The sequence below is a fragment of the Oncorhynchus mykiss genome, chromosome 6 (genome assembly GCF_013265735.2).
Source record: "Oncorhynchus mykiss isolate Arlee chromosome 6, USDA_OmykA_1.1, whole genome shotgun sequence".
NCBI lineage: Eukaryota > Metazoa > Chordata > Actinopteri > Salmoniformes > Salmonidae > Oncorhynchus > Oncorhynchus mykiss.
Genome location: NC_048570.1, coordinates 73,480,774 through 73,493,249, shown reverse-complemented (window position 1 = coordinate 73,493,249; position 12,476 = coordinate 73,480,774).

Sequence of the window (12,476 nt, the reverse complement as noted above, 5' to 3'; positions counted from 1 at the left end):
CAGTTTCAAAGGGTGTTTTTATTAATTTTGTATTTTGCATTTTGTTAGTGGAAAGAGCCTGCTCCACTGGGAGCGCCACAAGCTATAGCCAGCAGAGCCTATAGCAGCGAGAGGGGAGACACAGAGCATGCCAAGCAGATCCTGCACACTTAGAGGGAGAAATCAGCTCAGGATCATCAGCCTACCTCTTTCGACCCCCCACTCTCTACCCTAGACACACACACAGGCAGACAGACACATAGATAGACGTGCACACAAACACACTGGCGCAACATACACACGTACGCACACAGACTAGTGCAACACCCTATTTCTTCAAACACACAACCACAGACATATATTACATAAAAACACACAAGAAACCACACAGAGAGACACACATGTATACTTACAGTATTGGTACAGCAAAAAGAAAAAGCTAATATTGCATTAACAGTAGAACTATACTATATACAGTCCATAAAAATATATTTTATGTTTTTCACTATGTAAACTTACTAACATAAATTACAGAAAATACACACATCAAAATATAAATACAAAATGCAAGCAGAAAGAAAGAAAGAAACAGTCATAAAAAACAAACATATAAGGTACAAAAAAACGAAAAACTTAATTTCCAGAGGTAGCCATTCATGAGACCAAGTGTGGTAACTCGTATGTCTAAAGTTTAGAAATTATTTTAGGTACAGTGGAACTTTTTGTAAAAGGGCTTTATAAATGAAAACAGCAATATATCAACATTCAGTATTCAGACCCCTTGACTTTTTCCACATTTTGTTACATTACAGCCTTTCTCTAAAATTACTCATCAATCTACACACAATACCCCATAATGGCAAAGAAGCGAAAACAGATTTTTTTGAATTTTTTACAAATGTTTTAAAAATATTTTAAAAAACAGAAATGTCTTATTTAAATAAGTATTCAGACCTTTTGCTATGATACTCAAAATTGAGCTTAGGTGCATCCTGTTTCCATTGATCATCCTTGAGATGTTTCTAATATTTGATTGGAGTCCACCTGTGGTAAATTCAATTGATTGGACATGATTTGGAAAGGAACACACCTGTCTATATAAGGTTCCACACTTGACAGTGCATATCAGAGCAAAAACCAAGCCATGAGGTCGAAAGAATTGTACGTAGAGCACAGAGGCAGGATTGTGGTTCTTGAAGGTCTTGAAGGTCTCCAGGAACACTGTGCTCTCCATCATTATTAAATGGAAGAAGTTTGGAACCACCAAGACTCTTCCTAGAACTGGCCACCCGGACAAATTGACCAATCGGAGGAGAAGGGCCTTGGTCAGCGAGGTGACCAAGAACCCGATGGTCACCCTGTCAGAGCTCCAGAGTTCCTCTGCGGAGATGGGAGAATCGTCCAGAAAGACAACTATCTCTGCAGCACTCCACTAATTAGTCCTTTATGGTAGAGCCAGACGAAAGCCACTTCTCAGTAAAAGGCTCATGACAGTCTGCTTGGAGTTTGCCAACTGAAAATGGCGCTGACAGAGAGGGCTGCCGTGCTTCTAGCTCTTAGGGATCTTTGCAGTTTTTAAAAAAAATGTATTATTTCTTATTATTTCTTCTTTCCAGGGCATTTGAAATTATTCCAGAGGCCGACCCAAAGCACCGCCGGCAGGAGGCGTGCACACCACCCACCGCTTCCGAGTGTTACTCGCTAATGTTCAGTCTCTGGATAATAAAGTTGACGAGCTCAGGGCGAGGATTTCTTTCCAGAGAGTGATCATGGATTGTATCATACTCTGTTTCACAGAAACATGGCTCTCGGGATATACTGTCTGAGTCCGTCCAGCCAGTTGGGATCTCAGTTCATCGCGCAGACAGGAATAAATATCTCTCCGGGAAGAAGAAGGGCGTGAGTGTATGTTTCATGATTAACGACTCATGGTGTGATTGTGATAATATACAGAAACTCCATTCCTTTTGTTCACCCGATGTAGAATACCTCACAATCAAATGCCGACCGTATTATCTCCCAAGAGAATTCTCTTTGGTTACAGTCACAGCCATGTATATTCCCCCTCAAGCTGATACCACAATGACCCTCAAATAACTTCACTGGACTTCATGCAAACTGGAAACCACATATCCTGAGCTCGCATTTATTGTAGCTGGCAATTTTAACAAAGCAAATTTGAGAAAAATGCTGACAAAGTTCTATCGACATATTGACTGTAGAACTTGTGCTGCTAAAACACTCGACCACTGCTACTCCAAATTCCGGGATGCCTACAAGGCCCTCCGCCGCTTTCCTTTCGGCAAATCTGACAACGATTCCATTTTGCTCCTCCCTTCCTATAGGCAGAAACTCAAACAGGAAGTACACGTGCTAAGGACTATGAAACGCTGGCCTGACCAATCGGAATCCACGCTTCAAGATTGTTTTGATCACACGGACTGGAATATGTTCTGGGTAGCCTCCGATAATAACATTGACGAATATACTGATACGACTGAGTTTATCAGGAACTGTATAGGAGATGTTGTACCCACTGTGACTATGAAAACCTACCCTAACTAGAAACCGTAGATAGATGGCAGCATTTGCGCAACACTGAAAGCGCGAACCACCGCATTTAACAATGGCAAGGTGACTGGGAATATGACAGAATACAAACAGTGTAGTTATTCCCTCCGCAAGGCAATCAAACAGGCAACATGTCAGTATAGAGACAAAATGGAGTCGCAAATCAATGGCTCAGACACCAGACGTATGTGGCTGGGTTTACAGACAATCACGGACTACAAAAGGAAAACCAGCCATGTCGTGGACACCAACGTCTTGCTTCCGGATAAGCTAAACACCTTCTCGCCCTCTTTGAGGATAACACAGTGTAACCGACGCAGCCCGCTACCAAGGACTGTGGGCTTTCCTTCTCCGTGGTAGATGTGAATAAGACATTTAAACGTGTTAACCCTCGCAAGGCTGCCGGCCCAGATGGCATCCATAGCCGTGTCCTCAGAGCATGCTCAGACCAGCTAGCTGGTGTGTTTACGGACATATTCAATCTCTCCCTATCTCAGTCTGCTGTCACCACATGCTTCAAAATGGCCACCACTGTTCCTGTACCCAAGAAAGAAAAGGTAACTGAACTAAATGACCCTGTAGCACTCACTTCTGTCATCATGAAGTGCTTTGAGAGACTTGTCAAGGATCATATCACCTCTACCTTACCTGTCACCCTAGACCCACTTCAATGTACTTACCGCCCCAATAGATGCAATCGCCATCACACTGTCCTATCCCATCTGGACAAGAGGAATCGCTATGTAAGAATTCTGTTCATTGACTATAGATCAGCATTCAACACCATAGTACCCTCCAAGCTCATCATTAAGCTTGAGTCCCTGGGTCTGAACCCCACCCTGTGCAACTGAGTCCTGGACTTGCTGACAGTCTTCCCCCAGGTGGTGAAAGCAGGACGCAACACATCTCCACTTCGCTAACACTCAACACTGGGGCCCCACAAGGGTGCGTGTTCAGCCACCTCCTGTACTCCCTGTTCACCCATGACTGTGTGGCCACACACACCTCAAACTCAATCATCAAGTTTGCAGACGACACAACAGTAGTGCGCTTGATTACCAACAATGACTAGACAGCTTACAGCACATATGTCAGAGTCAAGGCCCGCGGGCCACATCCGGCCCGCAAGAAGGTTTTTTACGGCCCCTGGGATGATCTTGATTTATTATTAGAACCGGCCCGCAGCAAGCCGGCAGCCCGCAGATCTTTTACACGCACCAATACTACATTTCCCACAATGCAAAGGTGACGCACCGAGCAGTAGGCTGCTTCATTTCAATATTTATTGGCACAGCAGTCGTCAGCATCACAGTAAAATTAACTTTCAGATACCCATCAAAAATGGCAAAACGGAAGGTGGATACTGAGAACCGGGGGTTTCAAACAAGGTGGGAGTCGGAGTATATGTTCACGAAGGTAGCTGGAAAACCTGTGTGTCTTCTGTGTGGAGAAAGTGTGGCGGTACTGAAAGAGTATAATCTGAGATGACATTATGAAACGAAACACGCGGACAAAAACAAGAATATGGACATGGAACAAAGGCTACAAAAGGCAGAGGAATTAAAACGAGGCCTCAAATCTCGACAGGCTCTGTTCAAAAAAGCCAAATCACAAGGCCAGGCTGCTGTCAAGGCCAGTTTTATTTTGGCAGAAGAGATCGCTAAATCAGCCCGGCCATTTACGGAGGGGGATTTCATCAAAAACTGCATGATTAAAGTTTGTGACGAAGTTTGCCCAGAAAAAAGGCAACTCTTTTTAAATGTGAGTCTGAGCAGAAACACCATTGCCGAGAGAGTAGACCAGTTGTCCATCAATCTAAAAGAGCAGCTTGTGAAAAAGGGAAAAGATTTTATTGCATATTCCTTGGCTGTGGATGAGAGCACCGACATTTCTGACATTGCCCAGTTGTCAATTTTCATCCGCGGAGTGGACTCCAACCTAAGCGTGACAGAGGAGTTTTTGGCTTTACGTCCTATGCATGGCACAACTACGGGGCATGATTTGTATGAAGAGGTGTCAAGATGTGTAAATGAGATGGAGCTGCCTTGGGAAAAACTCGTGGGTTTGACAACCGACGGAGCACCTGCGATGTGTGGACACAGGAGCGGACTGGTGGCGAAGATACGGGAAAAGATGCAAGAGGAAAACGCGACAGGTGAGCTGACAGCTTATCATTGTATCATACACCAGGAAGCGTTGTGCGGTAAAGCCTTGAAAATGGAGCATGTAATGAGCATCATCACGCGCACAGTTAACTTTATCAGAGCCAAAGGTTTGAATCACCGCCAGTTCAAGGCATTTCTGACGGAGTTAGAAACGGAGCATGGTGATTTGCCTTATCACACAGAGGTGCGATGGCTAAGCCAGGGAAAGGTGCTTCAAAGATGTTTCGAGCTTCGTGAGGAGATCTGTCTGTTCTTGGACAGCAAAGGGAAAGACACAACACAACTCCGAGACGAAATGTTTCTGTGTGAAATGGCTTTTCTGTGTGACATTACGAGTCATCTGAATGCAATAAACTTGCAGCTGCAGGGTCGGGATCGTGTCATCTCTGATATGTACAGTACAGTGAAGGCATTTAAAACCAAACTGACTCTGTGGGAGACGCAGATGCGGAAAGAAAATTTGAGCCACTTTCCCAGCTGCCAGACCATGAAAGAGAAGCTCTCTACCAGTGCGTTCCCGAGCACACAGTTGGCTGATAAAATAGGTATGCTTGCCGCTGACTTTCGACGCCGATTTGCTGACTTTGAAGCACAAAAAAGCAGGTTGGAACTGCTCGGTAACCCATTTGCTGTTGACGTGGAAAGCTCACCACCAAACCTCCAAATGGAGTTGATTGACCTCCAATGCAATGATGCACTGAGGGCAAAATATGCGGCAGTGGGTGCTGCGGAGTTCGCCCGTTTCCTCCCCGGCACAATGCCCCAGCTGCGCATCCAGGCTGCTCAAACGTTGTCTATGTTTGGCAGCACATACCTGTGTGAACAACTGTTTTCTTTGATGAACCTGAACAAAACATCACACAGAAGTCGACTTACTGCTGAACACCTCCACTCAATTCTGAGGATTTCTTCAGCTCAGAGCCTTACCCCGAACATTGATGAACTTGTGGAAAAGATGGGACACCACCAAGTATCACCCTCAACCTCAAACAAGTGAACATTACTGTGCAATCACATATTTAGAGTTTTTACTCAGTTCAAGTTTAAAAGTTAAAATTTAATATTTGTTTTCACTGCATGTTACTTCTCCTTAAACAAAGTGTTGTTTTTGATTAATAGATTTTTGCACTTTATTTTTTTGTATTTCAATCCAATTATATTTTAAAAATATTTCAGTTGAGTGGATGATAGAAAATTGCTATTATTGTTTTTTCTTTGAAGTAAATTTAGCCCACTTTTGCTAAAATAGAAAATATAGTCTACTGATGGTGCCTTGAATACCGGTTTCTTTCATTTAATGTTCGTGTTATGGGGATATTTATATAAAGGAAATTTGTCTTTTGTGTCTGTTGAAAATTAAAGATTACTGACAGAGCCATAAGAAAATATTGCTTTATTTATCTGATCATATTGTAATATATTTGTTAGGTTTTCAGTAGGTTCAATTAGGTTCACTAGACTATATGCGTCATTTAAAAATTTTTCAATTAACATTCGAACAGTCCGGCCCTCGTCTTGTAGCTGATTTTTTTATTTGGCCCTCCGTCCATTTGACTTTGACACCCCTGGCTTACAGGGAGGAGGTGAGGTCCTAGGAGTGTGGTGCCAGAAAAAAAACCTCTCACTCAACGTAACAAAAACAAAGGAGATGATCGTGGACTTTAGGAAACAGCAGCAGGAGCACTCCCTATCCACATCGACAGGACCGCAATGGAGAAGGAGGAAAGTTTCAAGTTCTTCGGTACACATCACTGACAAACTGAAATGGTCCACCCACACAGAGAGTGTGGTGAAGAAGGCACAATAGCGCTTCAACATTAGGAGGCTAAAGAAATTTGGTTTGGCACCTAAAACCCTCACAAACTTTTACCAATGCACAATTGAGAGCATCCTGTCGGGCTTTATCACTGCCTGGTACGGCAACTGCACCACCCGCAACTGCAGGGTTCTCCAGAGGGTGGTGTGGTCAGCCCAACGTGCAGTTGAAGTCGGAAGTTTACATGCACTTGTTTTTCAAGTCATTAAAACTTGTTTTTCAACCACTCCACAAATGTATTGTTAACAAACAATAGTTGTTTAGGACATCTACTTTGAGCATGACACAGAAAGAACTTCCAACAATTGTCTACCGACAGATTATTTCACTTATAATTCACTGTATCACAATTCCAGTGGGTCAGAAGTTTACATACACTAAGTTGACTGTGCCTTTAACCTTTCTGATCTCCCCATCCCGGATCCGGGATCGTGAATACAGACTCAAGCTCATTACCATAACGCAACGTTAACTATTCATGAAAATCGCAAATGAAATGAAATAAATATGCTAGCTCTCAAGCTTAGCCTTTTGTTAACAACACTGTCATCTCAGATTTTCAAAATATGCTTCTCAACCATTGCAAAACAAGCATTTGTGTAACAGTATTGATGGCTAACGTAGCATTTAGCGTAGCATTTAGCATTAGCATTCAGCTGGCAACATTTACACAAAAAAACAGAAAAGCATTCAAATAAAATCATTTACCTTTGAAGAACTTCAGATGTTTTCAATGAGGAGACTCTCAGATAGCAAATGTTCAGTTTTTCCTGAAAGATTATTTGTTTAGGACAAATCGCTCCGTTTTCTGCGTCACGTTTAGCTATGAAAAAACCCCTGTATCCAGGATTGTGTAAATCTATCAGCAAGCTCATTAGCATAACACAACGTTAACTATTCATGAAAATCGCAAATGAAATGAAATAAATATGCCATCTCTCAAGCTTAGCCTTTTGTAAACAACACTGTCATCTCAGATTTTCAAAATATGCTTCTCAACCATAGGAAAACAATCATTTGTGTAAAAGTAGCTAGCTAGCGTACCATTTAGCGTTAGCATTTAGCGTTAGCATTAGCGTTAGCATCCAGCACGCAACATTTCAACAAAAACATAAAAGCCTTCAAATAAAATAATTTACCTTTGAAGAACTTCAGATGTTTTCAATGAGGAGACTCTCAGTTAGATAGCAGATGCTCAGTTTTTCCAAAAAGATTATTTGTGTATTAGAAATAGCTCCGTTTTGTACATCACATTTGGCTACCAAAAAAACCCGAAAATTCAGTCCTCAAAACGCGAACTTTTTTCCAAATTAACTCCATAATATCGACTGAAAACATGGCAAACGTTGTTTAGAATCAATCCTCAAGGTGTTTTTCACATATCTCTTCGATGATATATCGTTCGTGGAAGTGTGCTTTCTCTCCTGAATCCCAGGAGAAAATGCCCGCACCTGAAGATTACGCACAAATTTAGACAAAGGACACCGGGCGGACCCCTGGAAAATGTAGTCTCTTATGGCCAATCTTCCAATGATATGCCTACAAATACGTCACAATGCTGCCGACATCTTGGGGAAACGGCAGAAGGTCTAAGCTTATTCCTGTCGCATTCACAGCCATATAGAAAACAGAGCTTCAGAAATTCTGCTCATTTCCTGTTTAACGTATCATCTTGGTTTCGCCTGTAGAATGAGTTCTGGGGCACTTACAGACAAAATCTTTGCAGATTCTGAAACTTCAGAGTGTTTTCTTATATGCATAGTCGAGCATCTTTTCGTGACAAAATATCGCGCTTAAAATGGGAACGTTTTTTATCCAAAAATGAAATAGCGCCCCTAGAGATGCAACTGGTTAAACAGCTTGGAAAATTCCAGAAAATGATGTCATGGCTTTAGAAGTTTCTGATAGGTTAATTGACATAATTTGAGTCAATTGGAGGTGTACCTGTGGATGTATTTCAAGGCCTACCTTCATACTCAGTGCCTCTTTGCTTGACATCATGGAAAATTCAAAAGAAATCAGCCAAGACCTCAGAAAAATAGTTGTAGACCTCGACAAGTCTGGTCCATCCTTGGGAGCAATTTTCAAATGCCTGAAGGTACCACGTTCATCTGTACAAACAATAGTACGCAAGTATAAACACCATGGGACCACACAGCCATCATAACGCTCAGGAAGGAGACACGTTCTGTCTCCTAGAGATGAATGTACTTTGGTGCGAGAAGTGCAAATCAATCCCAGAACAACAGCAATGGACCTTGTAAAGATTTGGGGCGACAGGGTAGCCTAGTGGTTAGAGCGTTGAACTAGTAACCAGAAGGTTGAGCTGACAAGGTACAAAACTGTCGTTCTGCCCCTGAACAGGCAGTTGACGCACTGTTCCTAGGCCATCATTGAAAATAAGAATTTGTTCTTTACTGACTTGCCTAGTTAAATAAACAAAATAGAATATGCTGGAGGAAACAGGTACAAAAGTGTCTATAGCCACAGTAAAACGAGTCCTATATCGACATAACCTGAAAGGCTGCACAGCATGGAAGAAGCCACTGCCCCATAAGAAAAAGCCAGACTATGGTTTGCAACTGCACATGGGGACAAAGATTGTACTTTTTGGAGAAATGTCCTCTGGTCTGATGAAACAAAAATAGAACTGTTTGGCCATAATGACCATCCTTATGTTCGGAAGAGAAAGGAGGATGCTTGCAAGCTGAAGAACACCATCCTAACCATGAAGCACAGGGGTGGCAGCATCATGTTGTGGGGGTGCTTTGTTGCAGGAGGGACTGGTGCACTTCACAAAATAGATGGCTTCATGAGGAAGGAAAAGGATGTGGATATTTTGACGCAACATCTCAGACATCAGACATCAGTCAGGAAGATAAAGCTTGGTTGCAAATGGTTCTTCCAAATGGACAATGACCCCAAGCATACTTCCAAAGTTGTGGCGAAATGGCTTAAGGACAACAAAGTCAAGGTATTGGAGTGGCCATCACAAACTCCTGACCTCAATCCCATAGAAAATTTGTGGGCAGAAGTGAAAAAGTGTGTGCAAGCAAGGAGGCCTACAAACCTGATTCAGTTACACCAGCTCTGTCAGGAGGAATGGGCCAACATTCCCCCAACTTATTGTGGGAAGCTTGTGGAAGGCTACCCGGAACGTTTGACCCAAGTTAAACAATTTTAACCTTTTGTGACTAGGGGGCAGTATTTTCATTTTTGGATAAAAAACGTTCCCGTTTTAAACAGGATATTTTGTCACGACAAGATGCTCGACTATGCATATAATTGACAGCTTTGGATAGAAAACACTCTGACGTTTCCAAAACTGCAAAGATATTGTCTGTGAGTGCAACAGAACTGATGTTACAGGCGAAACCCAGAGAAAAATCCAATCAGGAAGTGCAGCATTTTTTTAAAGCGCTTCATGCCAATGACTCCTTATATGGCTGTGAATGGGCTACGAATGAGCTTACGCTTTCTACGTATTCCCCAAGGTGTCTACAGCATTGTGACATATTTTTACGCATTTATGTTGAAGAATAGCCGTAAGGGACCACATTGAGCAAGTGGTCACATGATGGCTCCCGCAGAAAATCTTGCGTAAAGTTCTGATGTAGCCATTATTCCAATCGCTTCTAATGAGAAACCAATTGTCCCGATGGATATATTATCGAATAGATATGTGAAAAACACCTTGAGGATTGATTCTAAACAACGTTTGCCATGTTTCTGTCGATATTATGGAGCTAATTTGGAGAAAAATAAGTTTGGCGTTGTAGTGACCGCATTTTCCGGTCGATTTCTCAGCCAAACGTGAAGAACAAACGGGAGCTATTTCGCATACAAAAATAATATATTTGGAAAAAAGGAACATTTGCTATCTAAATGGGAGTCTCCTGAGTGAAACATGCGAACTTCTTCAAAATGATTTAATTTGATTGCTTTTCTTATTTTCGTGAAAATGTTGCCTGCTGCTAGCAAGGCATAATGCTATGCTAGGCTATGATAAACTTACACAAATGCTTGTCTAGCGTTGGCTGTAAAGCATATTTTGAAAATCTGAGATGACAGTGTAATTAACAAAAGGCTAAGCTGTGTCTCAATATATTTCATTTGTGATTTTCATGAATAGGAAGATTTTCTACAAAGATTTATGTCTGCTGCGTTATGCTAATTAGTTTGAGGCGACGATTACGCTCCCGGATCCGGGTTTGAGAGTCGCATGGAGTTGTTAAGGCAATGCTACCAAATACTAAAATACTAATTGAGTGTATGTAAACTTCTGACCCACTGGGAATGTGATGAAAGAAATAAAAGCTTAAATTAATAATTCTCTCTACTATTATTCTGACATTTCACATTCTTAAAATAAAGTGGTGATCCTAACTGACCTAAAACAGGGATTTCTTACTAGGATTAAATGTCAGGAATTGTGAAAAATGTAGTTTAAATGTAGTTGGCTAAGGTGTATGTAAACTTCCGACTTCAACTGTATCATCGGGGGCAAACTGCCTGACCTCCAGGACACCTACAGCACCCGATGTCACAGGAAGGCCAAAAAAATAATCAAGGACAACAACCACCCAAACCACTGAAAAACAGCTTCTATCTCAAGGCCATCAGACTGTTAAATAGCCATCACTAGCACATTAGGGGCTGCTGCCTATATACATAGACTTGAAATCGTTGGCCACTTTAATAAATTGAACACTAGTCACTTGAATAATGTTAACATATTTTGCATTACTCATCTTATGTTTATGTACTGTATTCTATTCCACTGTATCTTAGTCTATGCCGCTCTGACATTGCTGACCTCATCCATATTTAATTCCATTCCTTTACTTAGATTTGTGTGTTGGGTATATGTTGTGAAATTGTTAGATATTACTTGTTAGATATTACTGCACGGTTGGAGCTAGAAACACAAGCATTTCACTACACCCGCAATAACATCTGCTAAACACATGTATGTGACCAATAAAATTTGATTTGATTTGAAAAAGCACCTAAAGGACTCTCTGACCATGAGACACAAGATTCTCTGGTCTGATGAAACCAAGATTCTACTCTTTGGCCTGAATACCAAGCGTCACGTCTGGAGGAAACCTGGCATCATCCCTGGTTGTGCATCATGTTGTGGGGATGTTTTTCAGTGGCAGGAACTAGGAGACTAGTCAGCATCGAGGGAAAGATGAACAGAGCAAAGTACAAAGAGCTCCTTGATGAAAACCTGCTGAGCGCTCAGGACCGTTTAGGACCAGAGCCCAGACTTGAAACCGATCGAACATCTCTGGAGAGACCCGAAAATAGCTGTGCAGTGATTCTCCCAATCCAGCCTGACATAGCTTGAGAGGATCTGCAGAGAAGAATGGCCTACCACCCAAACCAATTCCTGATTCGAGGCTGTGATTGCTGCCAAAGGTGCTTCAACAAAGTATTGAGTAAAGGGTGTAAATACTTATGTAAATGTAATATTTTTTCAGCAAAAATGTGTCATTGCAGTGTGTAGATTGGTGAGAGGAAAACACGATTTAATCAATTTTAGAATAAGGCAACAAACGTAACAAAATGTGGAAAAAGTCAAGTGGTCTGAATACTTTCCGAATGCACTGTACGTGATATCAAAGAGGGCCAACCAAGTTTCTGGTAGAGACTGCAGTGATGAGTACAAAAATGGTCACCTGTAATAAAGCACTGTGTGCTATTATAAACTGAATCAAAAGGCTTTAATGGAGTGGCAGCTGCATTAATATAAATGCTGTCGCCATAGCCTAGGACTGATAGGAACGTTGACTAACTAATTTTTAGCGAGATGCAGAACCTAGCTATTTCTATAGAAGAAGACAATTTTTATTCTCAGTGTAACTAACTCATCAATAAAAGACAGCTTTTCATCTATTCAGATGTCCAGATATTTGTAAGCAGGGACATGATCAATATGG